This window comes from Hirundo rustica, chromosome 3, assembly GCF_015227805.2.
Source record: "Hirundo rustica isolate bHirRus1 chromosome 3, bHirRus1.pri.v3, whole genome shotgun sequence".
Lineage (NCBI taxonomy): Eukaryota > Metazoa > Chordata > Aves > Passeriformes > Hirundinidae > Hirundo > Hirundo rustica.
This window is the reverse complement of record NC_053452.1, coordinates 112036580-112054891: the sequence shown is the minus strand read 5'-3', so window position 1 is coordinate 112054891 and position 18312 is coordinate 112036580. Positions and strand designations below refer to the sequence as shown.

The window sequence follows — 18312 nt, the reverse complement described above, 5'->3', positions numbered from 1 at the left end:
GACTATTTCCTTAATTGTCTGTAAAGTCCAGTGCTATAAACAACGGTCCTATGCAATATTGAGTAATAAAAAATAAGTAATGTTTTCTTGAGAAATAGTCATGCATTAATTATGCAAGATAATCTGTAACACACAGAACTAGGAAAAAAAACATGTTCTGAATCCATAACTTTTAAGCATCACTACCCAATGAATGGTTTATGATATTCCATTTCAGAATTATATTTAATTTCTCTTGGGGTATTTAAAAAACATCTGCTCTGAAAGTTAGCAAATGGATATTGTTTACTCAGAAATTCTACAGGGTGCAACCCCCTTCTACACTGTCAGTTAAACACACAATATTTTAAATACGCATTACGGAGCCAACTGTTGAAGCAGGCACTTAGAATGCAAAGAATATTCTACATATTAAAATATACATGAAAAATACTGTTCAGGAGTTATAACATATAAAAATACAGATTCTAAATTCAGTATTTAATAAGTACGCTTTAAAAAAAAAAAAAACCACGTTTTTATTACTTACTGACCTAATTTTATGTCCTAAATCTACATTGCTGCAGACTTATACAAGCACAGAAGCTACTAAAATTGGTATAACTTTAAAACCAGAAGCAATTTTTTATTGCTGAACTATGCCCCTGAAAATGGGGTTGAATATAAAAACAATGACACTAAATCTGAAGAGCGTAAATACTCTGCCTTAAAATCTTTTAAAATCTGTTCTCTAATCTTGACTGAGGTTTGAAAGCAGCAAGTCTGTATTTTTCCAGTGTAAATGTTGTGCAAAAGCTTTACAAACTTTAGATAGATCTAAATCTGCAATTGCCATTACTAAAATAAATGAAAAATCTATAAGCAGCAGTGAAACTGGCATGCAAATAAAAGAACTGTCAAGACATATACTGCCTAAAAATAAGCTTACAATAACTATTTTAAAGACTGTGTGTGGTCTTACCCATATATTTTGGCAAGATGCACTTTCTCCAACCACAGCTAGATTCATCCAAAAGCAGTGGCACTGGAGAGTCTCTGTCTCACCTGTCAAACTTGAAGAACGTTGTTCAGCAGACCACCATGAGTCCATGGATAGGATCCACAGCACTACAGCAGCTGTTCTTGATAAGTGTTCTCTAACTAGAGGCAAGCGCTTCAAAAACGTTCTGTAAGAGGATCGCCCTTAATATACATGCATTTTAAAACAAACACAAACAAGAATATATCCAGAACAAGATTTCCAAGACATTTGTGGCACAGCATCAGTGACCTCATATGTATCTCTGTCTGATATTTGGAAATATTTGCAGAAGATCTGAGTCTATTAAATTTATCTTAGAATTCAACCTAAGTGTTTACCTCTCAAATTACTACACTGTTCCAATTGCAGGCAATCAAATAAAACAACTGGAACTCCTAAATCTCCAGGGTTGAACTTTCCTCTTTTCAGTTCTTTTCCCATGTATGACATGGAAAATATTTTCACACCAAACAACAAAGGTTAAAAAGTGGGAAGGAGAGGCAAAAGGCTGCTTGGCTACAGTAGAGGTAAGATTCAGTGAAAATGGGATGAAGCACGAAAAGTTGCCAGTTTTAAAACTACCTAAGAGGATATTTTGCCAACCAGAAAAACCTAAGAAGAGAATTTATCTGAATTCTGTCTGTATAAAAGAACTTTGACTGTTATTAAAAAGCACATAATCACTGATTTCCAGAAAATATGAATACTTTCTAAAATTAGGTCACTGCTTTTAACTGCTGAGATCTGCTCTGGTTTAACTACTAGTAGCTCTCTATCCTAGAAGCATGAAAGACTCTAGAGAGATTACTTTCACTCTTCCCTAGATATATTTAGTGTACTAACTAGCATAGTTAGGATATTATTTTTCTTTGGTTTTGTCAGTAGCATGTTTGAAATAAATTTTATTAAGTGGTAGTGTATGTAACATTGCATTGTGGGTAGCAGTTTCCTGCCTTAACCTAGCCACATCCTCAGCTGTTATATGAGACAAGTTTCCCATATTTTCTGCAAGTTAACTTAAAAAAAAAAAATACAGACAGGAGAAAATAACTAGGAGGTCAGGATGATCTTAAACACCATATATTGACTGTTTACAATGGATGCATCTAATCAAAAGGACTTTTTTCTCAGTTGCTGTACAGTCTACAAGATACAGGAACAAGGAAAGTAATGCTTCTCAAAAAAAAAAAGAGTCTGAGCAGGAAGAATCAAGATGAGACACATGTGACCAGTAAGATGCAGCCCCTTATTCAAAGTCTGACCAGGGGTTAGATTATTTCACTGAGGAACAACCTTGCTATGCTATGAAGAAATGAGAGAAGTGGCAACTCAAAGTGAACGAAAACTATTTTTGACTACTTGCTCTTCCATGATATACTCACTGGTTAAGAGATGACCATCTTTTTAATTTAAACAACAGTTCAGTTTAAGGTTTAATGTGATCTTCAGAAGCCTGACTGCACTGCAGAAAAAACCACTTGTTTACCCTAGAAAGGTAACAGTACATTTTCACCCTCTGTATCAGTGGTCCCAGGCACCATCCACTTCAAAGAATATCTTACCTAGAAAAAGGTTCTGAGGCAGAGAAAGACAGCAATAACACTCAGATGCTCACTGCTACTCTTGCAATAAGTACAATTTTGAAATGAAGAAAAAACCTTGCTGTTGCATTTTTTTTAAACAACAGGTAGTTTTAGTCTTTGCTTTAAAACATTAGTATAAAGTGGTATCAACATACTCTACTGTTGTAGAGATGATGGAGATAAGTAGTCTACAAAATACTCAAATTTAACAAAAGAAGTTTCCTAAAACATGCAAGTATTTGAAAACAAACAGTATTTTAAATGTACTGGCTGGGAACCTACAGAAAACAGTTTTCTTCCTCTAAAAATTATAATCACTCCTCAGTTTGAAAAACAGAGCCAAGGGAGGAGGCTTCACTTAAGGGAAAAAAAAAACTTGCTCTAGTGGAAACAGATTCGTTAACAACACCTACAGTGAATACCTGCATCTGAGGAAACTGAACCAGGACCTTCTGAATTACATAAAGTCAGCATCTTGTTATCGTATATATTGTAAAACTTGTAAGTAAATGCAATCTAACAAGTTTGTCATCACACTGCTCTAAGCAGAGTATTTATATCATTCCAGTTGTAGCACAGAAGAAAACATTTAAGTACAAATAAACTTTCAGCAGGGTATCACACTGTTTATACACTAGATGAACTTTTGAGTGACATAAGGCAAAATGTTTAGAAATAAAGCATAGCTTAAAAGTTCCAAAACACAGTTCAAGAACAGTGAAAGATGTAATTATCTTTTAGTGCTGCATTACAATTGACTTTTAGATTTCATTTGTCATCAGAGATCAAGCTCATAGTTTACCAGAGAAATTCCTCAGCATAATACTTCCTTTGTAAGTGTAATTGGGACTCAAAGCATCCCCTGTGGAACTCAGAAGTGAACTTCCATTTTTGTAGATCTACCTTTTAAACAAGAGCCTGTAAAGCATTAGTCTACAATCAAGACACTGGTTTACACAGTGGATTTTCAGGATTCTTGCATCTGCACCATCAGAAGCGCAAACCATACCGAAAGAAGCCACCGGTTTCACAAGTATTTGGTCTCAGAGTTTGGCTTTATAATGTTTCTATACTAAAGAGACCTGCATTTTTATCAGTGACAGTTTTTACAAACTACATCTCAGTTACTCAGTTACAGTTCTTGGTTTTCTGGTTTTAATGGCTTTTGCTTTACTTGATGGAAGACTTATTTGTAGTGCTCTTGATTTGAGCAGGTGAAAAAGTAAAAAACAAAAATAAAAAATCTTACAGATCAAAGCACAGCAACAAAGTTAGAAAGTAACTGCATACACAAGTGAAAGCATGAAAAAGCCTTTCTGGAGAAAGCCTGAGAACAGCATTTCAATGCAATAAATTTTTATATTCAGACTTCTATAGGAAGCTCAAGTCTAATACTAAAGATATTACTAAAAAATGAAGTGTAGAGTTTTGAAAATCAAACAAATTTTCATTTGAATGGAAATAACTATTTAAGGTCAAGACAACAGTTATGTATTATTTAAAAATACTGCGCCTACATGCCATCAAACAGAAGTTGATAAATGTGTAACTGTAGTTGAAAACTCTGAACTTACAATTTAAGAGTTCCCCAAATAAGAAGCAGCAACCTCCAAAAGCTTTTGCGACATCACAAGTTGATTAAAATTTTAATGCATACAAATATAATCTGTATATGAAAGGATTAGTACTCTTTCCATTATTTCTATACCCTTAAGATTTTTTCATTGATGCTCTTAACCATACAGAGAAAACATAAATAATAAAAGCAATCCATGAATATAATTAAATATCACCCTTACTTTTAAGTGGAATGGGCTTTTTGTAGAATACTCCTAGAATTTTATGGTAGAATTCTGTAAGTTTGGCAACACACAATAACTCTCAAAGTACTGAATGAAGAACAATACAATTTACCCTACAATAATTATTATGAAAAAAGTTTTTATGAAAAAGAGTTTATGGGGTTTTTTAATAATAATATAACAAAAATCAAAACAATCTATTTTTTACTTAAAATCTTCTCTCATTTGTCCCATTCCCACAGGGAACCTGCTCTCCACCCACACCTTTAACTATTCATATCACATTATTCCCAGCCAATTTGTAACTGAGAAATCTCAGGACAAAGAGGAAAACAAAAAAGGAGGGATGGCAGCGTCAAAGAGATGTACTTTATTTTACAAATAAAAGATTAACGACATCTAGAAAATGTTTTACATGGTTCTTCTGCTCCCCCAAAAAGGACAAAAAAAAGGAAAAAAAATTCATTTAGCTAAAACTTAAAACTACAGTGCATCTATGGTACAATCAGGATAATATGAAAAGTTCTAGATATAATGTCCAAAGAGGCAAAAAATGAGATACTTTCTCAAAGATGTTTCCAATTTTGTTCTGAATCTGAGTGAGCAAATCAAGACTACTAATACACACTGTCTGTGCACATTATTCCTTACTATACACAGCATTTTGCAATTTATTTCAAAGCCTCTATTATAAACAAAAAAATACTGCTTTTGTTAACCCACTCCGTACTGGTACAGTCAGGGCTTATGTTACACAACCAAAGTCAAAGTTACAGTATGTTAAGTATATAAAAAAATCATACACACATGCACACAGATGATATTAAGTATTTGAATCTTACACATGCATCAAATTTATGTTTCATTTTAAAACTAAGTGTTAACATTAACTGGTGAATGAAGTTATTTATAGTCTCCCCAAAAGCTGAAGACTGTTCTATTTCCCTTAAACACCAGAACTATAATAAGGAATTACTGTAAGCACAACCAAAACCTCCCAACCCTCCCAGCTCACTCTGTTCCACAACATCCACTTTAAATCCTCCCAGTGCCGGTGTTCCAAAGCATCATTCCCAGGCTGCAGCACACAACCAGTTATGATATCCAAATGACATATTTTGCCCCAAATATAAAAGAAACATAATTGCCCTTAATTTGCATCACATAAAACTGCCAAGTAGTTTTGAAAGCATGCAAAGCAAGACAGACATGATTTAAGATTTGCAAAGGAATCCCCAGACTAACACTTCTGTGACAGCCAATTACAGTGAAAAACACAACCCCAACAAGCAGCCTGCTACTAGACCTTAGGAAAGGTAAAGTTTCTTACAATGAGTTACAGATTCACAAGTATAAGACGACAAGGAGAAAAAGTAAAACAGAAGGAATCCAGCCACCCAGCAAATACGAAGCAGACCCAAGATCGTGATACAATCCAAAGATGTAAATTATTGTAAATCATCACTGTTGTTCAGAATTTCACACAGCCACTTGTGCCAATTTTGCTCACTTTTCCACAGACACAATAATAAAGGAGGGAGAAGGAATGGGAGGAGAAAAAAACAAAAAGAAAAAAAAAAAAAAAGGAGGGGGAAGAAGAGTGGGGGGGAACCTGAACTGAGAGTACAAATAAAGTTCTGCTGTCCATATGCTTTAACTGTACAGAAGTTTGGGCTCTTACAGCATTTTGTACTCTCTCCAAAGCCTCATGAGTCACAAAAATTAAAAAGCTATGTCCCTCTAAATGCCAGGAAGGGCCTTACACGGGCCTTTTGTCAAAAAATTAAATTTTTTTAAAAAAAATAAATAAATAAAAAGAGGGAATTAAAAAAAAAAAAAAAAAAAAAAAAAAAAAGGGAGAGAGAGAAAGAAAAAGCCACAGTGTAGGCAGTCCTACTTGGAGTCCTCTGATGTCACAGCCACATGACTCGCTCGCTCCAGTAACAGTGCTTGCAAAAAAAAGGAGTTTTAAAGCTTTTGCTTTTTTGGATTGTGTGAATGCTTCATTCGCCTCACAAACAACCACAGAACCACAAGTGCGGTGCAAACTTTCTCCAGGAGGACAGAAAGGAGTCTCTGGTTTTTAAATGGTTAATCTCCGCAGGTCACTACCAGCCACTGAGACCAACAGAGTCAGTAAGTGCTCTCTAACCACAGTCTATGCAGTAATAGTAGGTCCTTCAAATATTTGCTCATTCTCTTTTTTTTTGTTTTCTTGCCTTCCTTTTCACATGTTACCAGCACTACACAATTTTTTGACAGAGAAAAAACAAACTATAGAGTCTATGCAATCCAGGGAGACAGTAAAACTAAAACAAGGTTTGGCTATGGTTTGTGTTTTCAGTTTGAGGATCCAAGAAGTATTTACAGCAGAAGGTGAAAGCTCTGCGTGAACCGAGAGGGACTATGGCATCTAACAGCCTGTTCAGTTCAGTGACACCATGTCAGCAAAACTTCTTTTGGGGTAAGTGCTGCAATATTTGAGCTTCAGTTTTTTGCTGTCAAGAGTTTTCTTACTTTGAACAATAGTGGTTGTAGCTATCTAAGCAATAAAATGCTGAATGGGACGTTAGAAGGTTAAAGAAGTGCACCTGGTTGTTTGGGGTTTTCTTTTGGGGTGGGGGGGGGGGGCGGGGGGAAGTAACTGGAAATAACTTCTGCAGATTTAAGAAAAAATTTGTTAGCTGACCAGCTGAGCAAAGGGAAGTTAGTGGCTCAGTCCTTAGTGTTTGACAGCAGGTGTGCCCAGCTGTCACTAAGGTCAAGGTGTAGCTGCACAAACTTGAAAGAGCCTGATGGGATCTAGCAAAATGTTTAATTATCTTTGGGCAAAAGAGAAAATAATTAGTGCGTTAATCAACAGCAGCTCAGAAAAATATCTTTAAGAACTCTGGTAACACTTTTAGATATATCTACCATGACTGGTTAACAAAAGATACCAGTAAAAGACTTAACTCACTTTAAGTTCAGACTGCTTGCTCTCTAAACCTGATAGACATGAGTAGCGTGTAGGATACCGCAGCCTATCCTACCCAAAACTGCCCTATCATTGTTCCAGGCATCTTATTTTTCCATATATCTCAGATGAAGTTATCAGTGTAAATCTGCAGTTTTCTAGTCCTCAGATGCCCTCATTTCAGAGCAAAGCTTGTTTGATAATATATTCAATAGTAAAGGCAAATTCTTCTCATTACACTTATTATGAAGAAGGCAAAACATTCATGCATGAAAATATTAAGATATGAAATAAAATACATGATCTAACATGCTGCTGAATTTTAAGTTTAATTGAAAGCGGGATGTAAAAAACTCTGTAGAAGAGCACTGCCAAATATTTATTTCAATATTCTGAACTGTAAACACAGATTCCTTTAAGAAATCATATATGTATACACAGAAATAATTATTTATATGCACTGTACATATAAATGCTCATAAAACTCATAAATACACTATAAAATTGAACCTCTATCTTTGCTTACTTTGAAAAGCTTCATCCTCTCAGATAGAAACTTAAAATCAGTAGAGAGAATCTCGCTCACAAATACTAAATAGAATCAAATAAGTCTTTAAGTGATTTATCTGCAAGGAAAAGGAAGTTACATTTTAAAGTGTACTGCAAAATGCTTTATTTTTATCATGCTTGATGAGCTGCAAGAAGTACAGTTGCAAAAGGTTTTCAAAGCATCTTTTACTGAGGCAGTTCAGACGGACAAACAGAAAATTCTGAAAGCCTTAGGAAAAAAAATTGTGAAAACTTACAAGATTTTCTTAATTGTGTCCATCATGTTGAAATTATGTTGGGACCGTAGCTAAATCCGTTTCTTTCCCTCCCTTGCTCCCCTTCAATGAAAAGCAACAATGCTAGAACCATTTCCAGTACATACATCCCCATTATCGCAGTGACCTGATGGCTGGGGTGCCTTTTACCCCTCCTACTTCACATGCATTTGACTGTTCCCAGTTAAGCATATGAAGAACCTCTGAGACCAGGTATAGGAACAGAAATAAAGAAATTGCTTTTTGCAGTAGGGTGACCAATTTAATATATGACCTATAGATACCAGATGAGATAACATGACCTATGGCTGGTCATGCAGCTGTATTACCCTGAACACTGAGCTGAAATGCAAACAGAGCCGGCAAAGCAGCTTTTCTACCCAAACTGGTATCTGAGCAAAGCACAGCAGAAGCGTAGCCAGACCACATTATCCCAGTGTTTACAACAGGAAATACAGTTTACATGTATAGGGACTTTCTTTTGCTTTTACTTCCAAAAGAGATTAGAAGAAATTTAGTTGGCTAAAATTATCAAAACACCAAGTCTGACTGCTTAATTCACCTACTCCTGATAATTCCTAAAGCTAGCAGAAAGTACTGTGATACTGTGCTTAATACTCTTCCTAAAGTTCACTAAATAGGGTTGGATACCTGAATTTCACTTTGGATACAAACAATAGATACAAGGGTCTATAAAATCTCATCAGCTCTGTCAGTGTGTAAGCAATACATCCTGAGCTAAAACCAAATCTTGGAAAACTCACTTTTATAAAAAGGAGGCAGAATTTATGTTTTAGAAAAGCCAGAATACCAAAGCTGCTCATGAATTTGCCGTTCAATGATGCAGCAGCACCTGAGAATGCACGATCTGTCTTCCTTTCTGTACTGTCCTTCTCTCCCCATCTCTACCTTATTGCTTCCAGGACTGTTGAGTTTAATTGTTTCTCTTCCAGACTGAACTGATGAAACCTAATGGCAAATCATAACAGGGCAGGAAAACAGAGCTGTGATTAACCTGCATGGCTGCTAATCTGTGCCTTTAACCATATTCTTGAAAGCTTTTATTCCACTCATTTTTGTCCATGTGTTTTTGACTTCATATAAAAGAGAAAAAAAACAAGAGCAGCAAAGCGGAAGGATCCTTTCATAGTTAATGCAAACATATAAATTCCTCTCCAATTTAGTACTTTTTAATTAACTACATTCTGGATTTCACATCCAGATTATCTCTACCCTCTACCAGTTATACACAGGCTCTGACTGCATCAAGCCTGGGTAAACCTTCTCAGGCTTTTAAATCTAACTGGATTGATTTCAACTAGAAAAGGCTAGTATATTTACATCCATAGCATCTGAAAGGGGAAAAAAGGCTCAAAATAATCACTATGCCAAAAAAAAAAAAAAAAAAACAACAACAAAAAAAAAAACCACCAGCACATTTGGTATAAAATTTGGAAAACATCATTTACTTAAAGTATTTCAGAGACTGAAAACCTCCTTAAATGCCTCCAACAATAATTACAATTTTAAAATGGAAAAAGGAATCCTGAACTATATTCTGTGCATCTTCAGAGGAGGATTTCAATGAAAGAAGGAAATAGGATCTCGTTTAGCTAATAATTCAATCATTTATTTCACCTGCAATTTCTGGAAGCTGATTCGAATAGAGATATAGGAAATCTAAAGTCTTCAAATTAACAACAAAAAAAAATTACTTCGCTTACATTAAAATACTCCTCAATATCATCGTCATCAAAAAATCCCAAACCTCTTGTAAATTTCAATTCTCAACTGCTTTACTATTTAGTAGGGAATCTTATGGGGGTTTTTAATTTTAATTAGGAGACTGATAAGATAGAAACATCCTTTTGTATTATCTGTGTATAGAAAGCAGAAGTTTTGCTTCTGTAAGCAGCTCTGTTTAACATATTCTTACTATTGTGAATGCTGTGCAAAATCTCAGGAATCACTGTTCTTTGCATAAAATATAATTTAAAATACCAAGATTAAAATAATAATAATAATACTGAAAACTATACAGGACTGAGTAGTCTCACATGCATTAAGCAAGCTGCAGCTTCACATGGAGGCTGCCAGTATCTGAAAGTCCCAAATCCTGCAGGATTGCATTTCACCACTTACAAGGTCTGTAGGCAGCAAAATGCACTGATCTGTTTAATTAACTGTCTCAAATGAACTATTAATAGCCAACATTGTTTAAGTCAACTACACCGACACAAAATTCAGTAAGATCAAAATGTTCCAGTTTGTTAGGAGACTATCAGAGTATCAGATTGTTAAATAAACTGGGAGAGAAAAAAAAAATCCTATCTAATTAGCGGCACTAAGATTTTATCAAACATAGAGGATTAATCTCTATTGAATAGGACCATTCACAAATCAAAACTCACTCCACTTCAATACTTTCATGCAGTGCTAATCAATTACAACCTTTTCTAGTTATTCAAATTCCATGTGCTTTTAATTTTATTCACTGGTGGTCTAAAATATAGTATTCAGGCCAAGCTAAGTCATTCTGTATTGCAATTTTGCTTTTTTTCAATAAATATTCATCTAGAGGTTTTCTTAGAGAGAACTGCTCATATGAAGACTGTGGTAATATTTTTATACTGTACCTCCTTGTTGAAGCAAAAGGTTAGGGGTTACCTAAATACCTCAACTGTATATACAAAAAAAGGAAAAGGTAAGTATTCACATGAAAAATCCAAAGGGACTATATTATTTATTTTTGCATTTCCTATGATTAATGATGCACCAGTGCATACTTGAAAACTGAAGTCAAAATAGGGTAACACCTCAAATTCCTTTACAAACTGTACAAATATCAAACTTCCACGCTGTATTAACTACTCTACCAGAAATATTTAAAGGCTCTGCCACCCCACATTAACAGTATAACAATAATACTGAAATTCCTCTCAAGCTGTATGATTTCTTGGTCATGGTCAGACTAATATTAATCTTAAAATTGCACCTTATACCTTTATTCTCCCAATTGCTTTCAGAAGAGAGTCGTACTTTTTAATGAGTAATAAAGCTCAGAGAAGCCGTAAGTGAATAACAAACATTGAATACTGCATCAGTTTAAGTAAAAAGGGAAGAATAAAGAAGCTAACAATTCTGGCAAGAGATGCTAACTAGGCAGTGCAGACAGTTCAAGAGAGACAGATAATAACTGTGTTAACGGACTGTAACACCTTGTGGCAGACACCATCAATGAACAACATGAATAACAACTAAGAAAACTTTCTAAAACTCTAACTTAATAAAAAAAGCTGAAGATACAAGCAGAATCTGGCATTATTTTATGCTCGAGTCCAGCACACTTCTCTGGAAATTGAAACAGACATGGAAGGGAGGAATTATCCTGTGCTTGCCAAGCTGCAAAGGTGCTGAGCACCACTGTTTCTCTTGTTTGAATACAATCAGAGCCAAAGGCAGCTGTCAGTGCTGGGCACCTCCTGAAAATCAGACCATCTGCATGCTTCCCTCTATGTACTCAACAAAAATCAACATAGTGTGTTGCAGGTGAAGGAGCTGTTTCTAAGAACTCATTAAATACACTCCATTAATAAGAATTACAATAAATTGCCATGTTTAGTATGCCCTAGAGTATATAATATTTTAATTAAGGTAGCCTCAAGATAAATAGCTAGTTTAAGATGGTAAAACCTAAAGCATTTTAAGGTCTTAACTAGCTCTGGGAGAATCTAAGTTTCATACAAGCAGTTAAGAAACTGCAACAAGAAAACATACAACTGTTATTTTCAAGATAAAAAGTTAATTTGCCTAAATGGAATAAATGCAATACTTCTTCTGAAAAGCATACCCAGAAATAAATTAATAGACTGTGTCACTTCAATGAGATTTTCCCTGGAAATTTTGCCAGACTTGGGAATTAACCACAGATTTTCATACGGAGACAAAAGTCACTCAAAAAACACAGGAAACACCTACCTCCTTCATCACAGAATCCCCACAAACATCTACTCATATCAATAAAATTCATTTCATGCTCACATTACATACAATAGCTTTCATTTTAATTAGATATCTTCATTCCAAACTGCCTTCTAAATTCTTATGGGAAACAGGCTAAGGGAGGTCTATCTTCTGCTCTCAGGTGTTTTTGTTTTAAAGTTAATAAAGCCTCAATCTAAGAGCACGTTTCCTTACATAAACATGCTCTCCTCTACAAATAAATATAAGACATGCCACTTAACATACTGAAAAGCACACCCTAAAGAGAATATTTTAAAGATGAGCACAAAGACAAACTCATGTTACTGTATCGTAAAACAGTTTAACACTTTCAATTATATTTTTTAAAAAATCCATTATTCATGCATCTGTTTCCTGTACATATTTTTTTATTCTGCTTGTTACCATACTATGTACTGTTCTAGCCTTCTCCGTGTAGCTTAAAGTTTCCTATTTCATGTAGGAACTTGCCCCAGGAGGGAAAACTCCATAGGTTTTCTCCTGATTCTCTTGAACTGCTGAAGTCATTTTAATCAGAGCAATTAAATTATTTTGCACAACCTACTCCTTATTAAATGTTTTTATTTATAAAAATTAATTTTAGAATAGCAAAAGATTAAAGGAAAAAAGGCTACATTCTCTTTTAAGTACACAGATTGCTTTAAAAAGTATTTTTGTGTAATTTCCACTGTATTCATATTTTTCCTTAATAATATTTTTTCATCTCGAATAAAACTACCTTTATTTTTACAGCAAAGGATAGTAACAGTTTCTTCTGTTGTCTGTCTCTTAAAAATGCCATATTCATGAAGGTCAGGCAGTTCTGGAATTAACAACAGTTTCAAGTTTTAATATGTTATAGCTAAAAACCCCATGGCAAATTTTTTTGGCAGGAATTCATTCAAATATGATTACTATATTTCTGATAGACAACTTATTTTAAATATTATATTTCCTCAGAATTACTAGCATTTCATAATGATTTAAAACTTATTCTAATTTATTATCTTGATTAAGGAAAGTTAAAAGCTGATGACCTTACATACATTTATTTTCTCCAGAATTTATTTGAACCGTAAGTGTGCCAAACCATTGTTTACTTATCCCTCATGGTCAGATATCTTAGATCTAAATCCACTCTGTGGTCTACTGAAACAGAAAGACAGAGCCACTGCCAGTTACATAATATAATACTGTTCAGAGGAACAGGACCCTGCCTTGATCACAATGAAAATTAACACTAACAAGACGCATTTGCATCTATATGCACAGACACACATATGCATCAAGCACCATATGCTGGGTGCAGTGGCTATGCTGGAATAAATCGGAGCAGGGGGATGTTACAAGTCCTTAGTAATTACTGAACTGAATTTCTCTGTCAGACACATTTAATACATATGACCCTATACACAAAAGGAGATAAATAATACCCCTAAGGACATTGATAGTGTTAATCCATTAAAAGACCCGTAATTCATATAAATACAAATCAGAAAAGACAGAGTTAAAAACACACAGTATTTTAATGTATCCATGTGTGGTACTAGAACAGGGTATTCTTTCTTTTAAGAAATGTTAATGAGCTGTGTATGTGCAAACACGCACATGTACACAGTTCAAGCCTCTAATTCCTACTAACTCACACTCCTAAAATTGTGACATTCAAGAAGTCAACAGTATAAATAGAAGCAATAGTGTAAATTTAGAAGACTTCTCTATCGGTACAATATTTTCCAACCTAGCACTGAAGCTGTGAAGGAGGATGTGCTATTGCATTCAGATTTGCCAGCAGTACCCCAAGAACATTTGCCTCTCTTCATGCATCCTGCTAACGTGCAGTGGAGGAACTTGCCAGAGTCCTGTCTTAATATTAGTTAAAAATTATGTTTATTAATGCTATTGCAGTGTTCTACATAAATTGTGTTAGTGCTTGTAGTGAAATAACAGATGCCAGAAGCACTGCGTTTAGAATACTTGGTAAAATTTATGAGAGACAAGTCTAGAGTCAGTTCCTTCGTACCCTCTTGCTCCTTCCCGTAGTACCATGAGAGAAACTGCTTTTGTAGGCATCAGACCGGCCACTCCTAACTCACCTCAACTTTCAAAGTGAAAACACATTTTAGCCAAAGTAGTCTTATTTGTAGGTCAGCTGGTGTTTCTGACACAGTGCAATATATTTCCACTGAAGGGGCTCACAAAAAAAACCCAAAAACATAACCACATTAACATGGAAAGATTCCCCAATACAAATGCAGAGTTGTTCTGCCGAGAGAACAGATAATCATCTGTTCATCATCTCATAATCTGGTAATTATCCACAGCTGTATTTTTTTATTAATACAATACATTAATAATTTACTAGGAGCACAAACCTTCATGTAGAATCAGCAAGAATAATTTTATGTTAATTAAACAGGAGTCAATGGAAATTGAAGGCATTTTAAGATATGATTAAAAAAACCAAAATTCCAAGGACCATGGTGTCAGAATTTGCTACTTCAACAAAATTTCTCCAAAAGCCTTTCTGGTGAGCCATAACACTGAACTGCCATGATATTTACACCCTTGCAGCATTTTCTGTATAAGTTCCAGGAGTAACTTTCACTCAAATGCATCATCTAGTCACCTTTAAACAGAAAGCTTTTAGGAAAAAAAGAAGTGTCACATTTGCTCTGTAACACTGAAGGGACACATCTCGTCTAGCGTAGTGCCTCAGTATCAGCAAGAGTTTGATGAATTAATTCTACCAGCTATTGTACAATACCCAAGCACAGGAGCAGCTTTGTGACAGAGTACTTCCAGCTCGCAGCATATTTACTTCCTAACACAATCTGCAAAAGTTATTTCCTCTAAGTAAGACCATCCATATAAATTCACACTACGAGAGTTCATCATCTGAATTTTTCCAATCAGTGGTATCAAAATTTAACTCTGCTGCGTTTGGGTATCTGTGGAATAACCAAGCCATGACAATGAATGGTTTATTTAAAACTGACAGGACCAGAAAGCAGCAACTATTTACTTAGGCGCCGTACCTTAGTGTACACCAGTAAAAATGTTCTCTTTTCCCAAAAGGATTCTCTGCAAAAAGGGCATTCACTTTGCTTCCTTCCCACCCCTCTTACATCCAACTCTGTACCTTCGAAACTAAGTGCTATATTTTTGTTGCTATTCAGTATATTTTTATTCCCCCCTTTCTGATTAAACAGCAAAAACAGAAACATTAAAACAAATTCAGAAGTTACACTCTTTATACTGATATTTTATTAAAGAAATCATTCAGAAAAAGTGCAGTCATTTCCAGATAAAAAAAATAACATCTAAGTAACAACAAAAAAAATTAATTTAATTTAGCATCAAATGGGAAGAAAGTTATCTGCCACAGTGCAAATCATTTTCATACTGGAGCTAGAACAGTTTCATTCTAGTGCACCACGGTGTATTGCATATGCAAATGCTAGAATAACTTTTAATTTTAGAACATTTCATGAATAGGACCAAAAATTATGCTCTGTTATTCTGGTTGGCAATTAACTCAGTCATGACCTTATAATAATCTTGAGTTCTATGCTCATTAAAGTAAAATTTTAATATTACCTTTAAAAGCAAAAGTAAAATCTTAATTACAGCTGAGCTACCTGTGCATTAATCCATGTTAAAATAAATGAAGTCTTGAGCTTATCCAGATAAAAAGGTAAATTATAATAATACTCATTATGAACAAAACAAAGGCTTGAAAAAGTATAATTTTATTACTATGAATTATAATATTAATTTACTAACTAATTTCAGGGCACATGTGTAGTGCACATGTGTAAGACGTACTGGAGGGAGCCAGCTAACATAGACACACACAAGCTGGAATGTTCCAATTCCGATCAAAGATGTGTGTAGCCGGATGTGTGGTTAATTCACTGATCAAATTTTCACAACTGAAAAACATCTTGAGACAAAGTCCCAGTTACCAGTAGTGTGGGCTCTGTGCTTTATCATCAGAATTACTCTTCATGATTTCACATTTTATTATATAATTCAAAAATAATACAATCCCTCTCAAACGTAAAAAAAAAATTAAAAAGGAAGAGATAAAGATAAAAACGCACTGGGTTTTAGCTCCAGCATTCCTGAAGGGCACAGTGAGACTGATAGAAATAAATTTAAAATACTCATAATAATCTGAACTCTAATCTTAGTGGCATGTTCTTACAGTAAGCTTGTGCTCCATAAAACCTATATAAAAATGTCAGAAGCGTAGATGCACAGCACATGCACTCACCATAACACACAAATCTGCCCTGTAACAATAATATACAGTAGCTCTTCAACATACCTGAAAGATTTTAAAATGCACTAAATCTATAGAAACAGTCTACTGTTAAATTTCAGCTCTCTACTAAATCAACCAGATGTATGGAATAAACACTATTTAATAGCTACTAAATTTTTATCAGTTTTGTACAAAGTTAGACAAATTTGAAGTAATAGTTGTTTGAAGTCTTCTACCATTACATTTCATAAACTTACTTGCTTACTGAAGTGGCTAGATACAGTAAATATACATTATATTACGCCTATTCCCCTTCAGCAGATATGCATAAAAGAAGAATAATCTAAACTAATAAAGATATTTAAATGGGCAGCAATTTTACTAGTCTTAACACTGATTTAAAAGATGTCTCTTTCTCTTCTTTACATACCTGGTTGTTACCAATTACTGATGTGTCTTCACCCCTTCTTGTTGCAAAACTTCCTTTAAAACTTACAGCACAACATATGAGACCTCTACACATAAAAAATGCTCTTTTTTTCAGTAGCAAAGAAAATCTGAAGGGTTTTTTAGGCTGACGATATCTTCACATAGAAACACAGAACGTCTGCAGACAGTAAGAAGCCTTTAGTAAGCCTTTTTGCTGCACCATAATAATCTGATCCAGAAATTCAAGGGTACCTTAAACAACGGGCTACCTGTTCTAGCCATGCTTAGGAATGTGGCCAAATCATTTTTATTGATTTAACCTTTATAGGAATGCTACATATCCTCAGAGCAAAACATTTCTAATGCATTTATAATATGATATACCTCTGAGAAGCTATGAAAAAAAAAAATCTTGTGACATAGGCTAGCCCCCCTCCACTATTCTGGTTTTTTCCAATTTAGTAATCAATAGACATTCAAGTATTAGAATTTTTTAATGAGTTTACATATGTCTATATTCATAGGAGGAAGCCAGAAATTAACACTTACAGAGGACGACTACTATCTGACCTGTCTTTGTTTAAGGAATAAGAACTGGTGAACTGATAGCCAAGACTCTAAATACTCCTTTCATTCTAGAGTTACACATCAATCATGTTACCTGCAAACATATCAAGTTAAAACTTCCAGAATTTACAGTCCTTTTTGAATAAACTGAGCAGCATGTTAGTTATGTTCAGAGAGCTTACAGAAGGTGGTTTGTGTATCTCACCAGAATTCTTAAAGAAGTATTCTCAAATTCCCTCTTCATCAGAAATCTATCTAATACACATTTCAAACCAGTATTTCTCAATGCCAGATCCATATTCTATTATTTTAAAGCTCAGGTTGAAAAAAATAGTGCATTTTAGTATTTGCTGGTTTTGGAATGTTATAAACCACACTTGAGCATTACCAGGAATCACTTGTTTTTCAGAAAGTAAACTGTTCTGAGCTGCTCATTATGGTAAACTTTAGTGTAAAGCAGAGGTGAATACAGCTACTGAAGAGTCAATCAAACAACAGCAAGTACATTTAGGTTACAAAACACATTTATTACACTTCTTATAAAGAAAATTATGTAAGAGGTGTTTGGTTAAAAAAAAAAAGAAAAAGAAAAACAAAACTCAAGCAGAAACAAACAGAAATAGCTCCTAGCATGAAATTCTAGTATGTTATTCTTCACAACAGCAACAACCCCAGCTAGGCAGTGTTTCAGCAGGCAATATGCTGTAACACAAATCACCAAGTTTAGGAAGATTTAGTTCTACATTTTTTTCTGGAAACAGCAGTGTCTAGACATCACTGATATTCTCTCTCATCTACAAAGAAATATGAATCAATCCTACAAAGAAAGAAAAAAACCAATTCCTTCATGAGGTAAGT

General features: G+C 34.6%; 1 protein-coding gene across 9 annotated transcripts in view; it reads right to left on the bottom strand.

Annotated features, from left to right (window-relative positions):
* The window catches only part of SUPT3H (SPT3 homolog, SAGA and STAGA complex component), a 253554-nt gene that overhangs the window by 207464 nt on the left and 27778 nt on the right, over positions 1-18312 (bottom strand). The window lies entirely within an intron of this gene.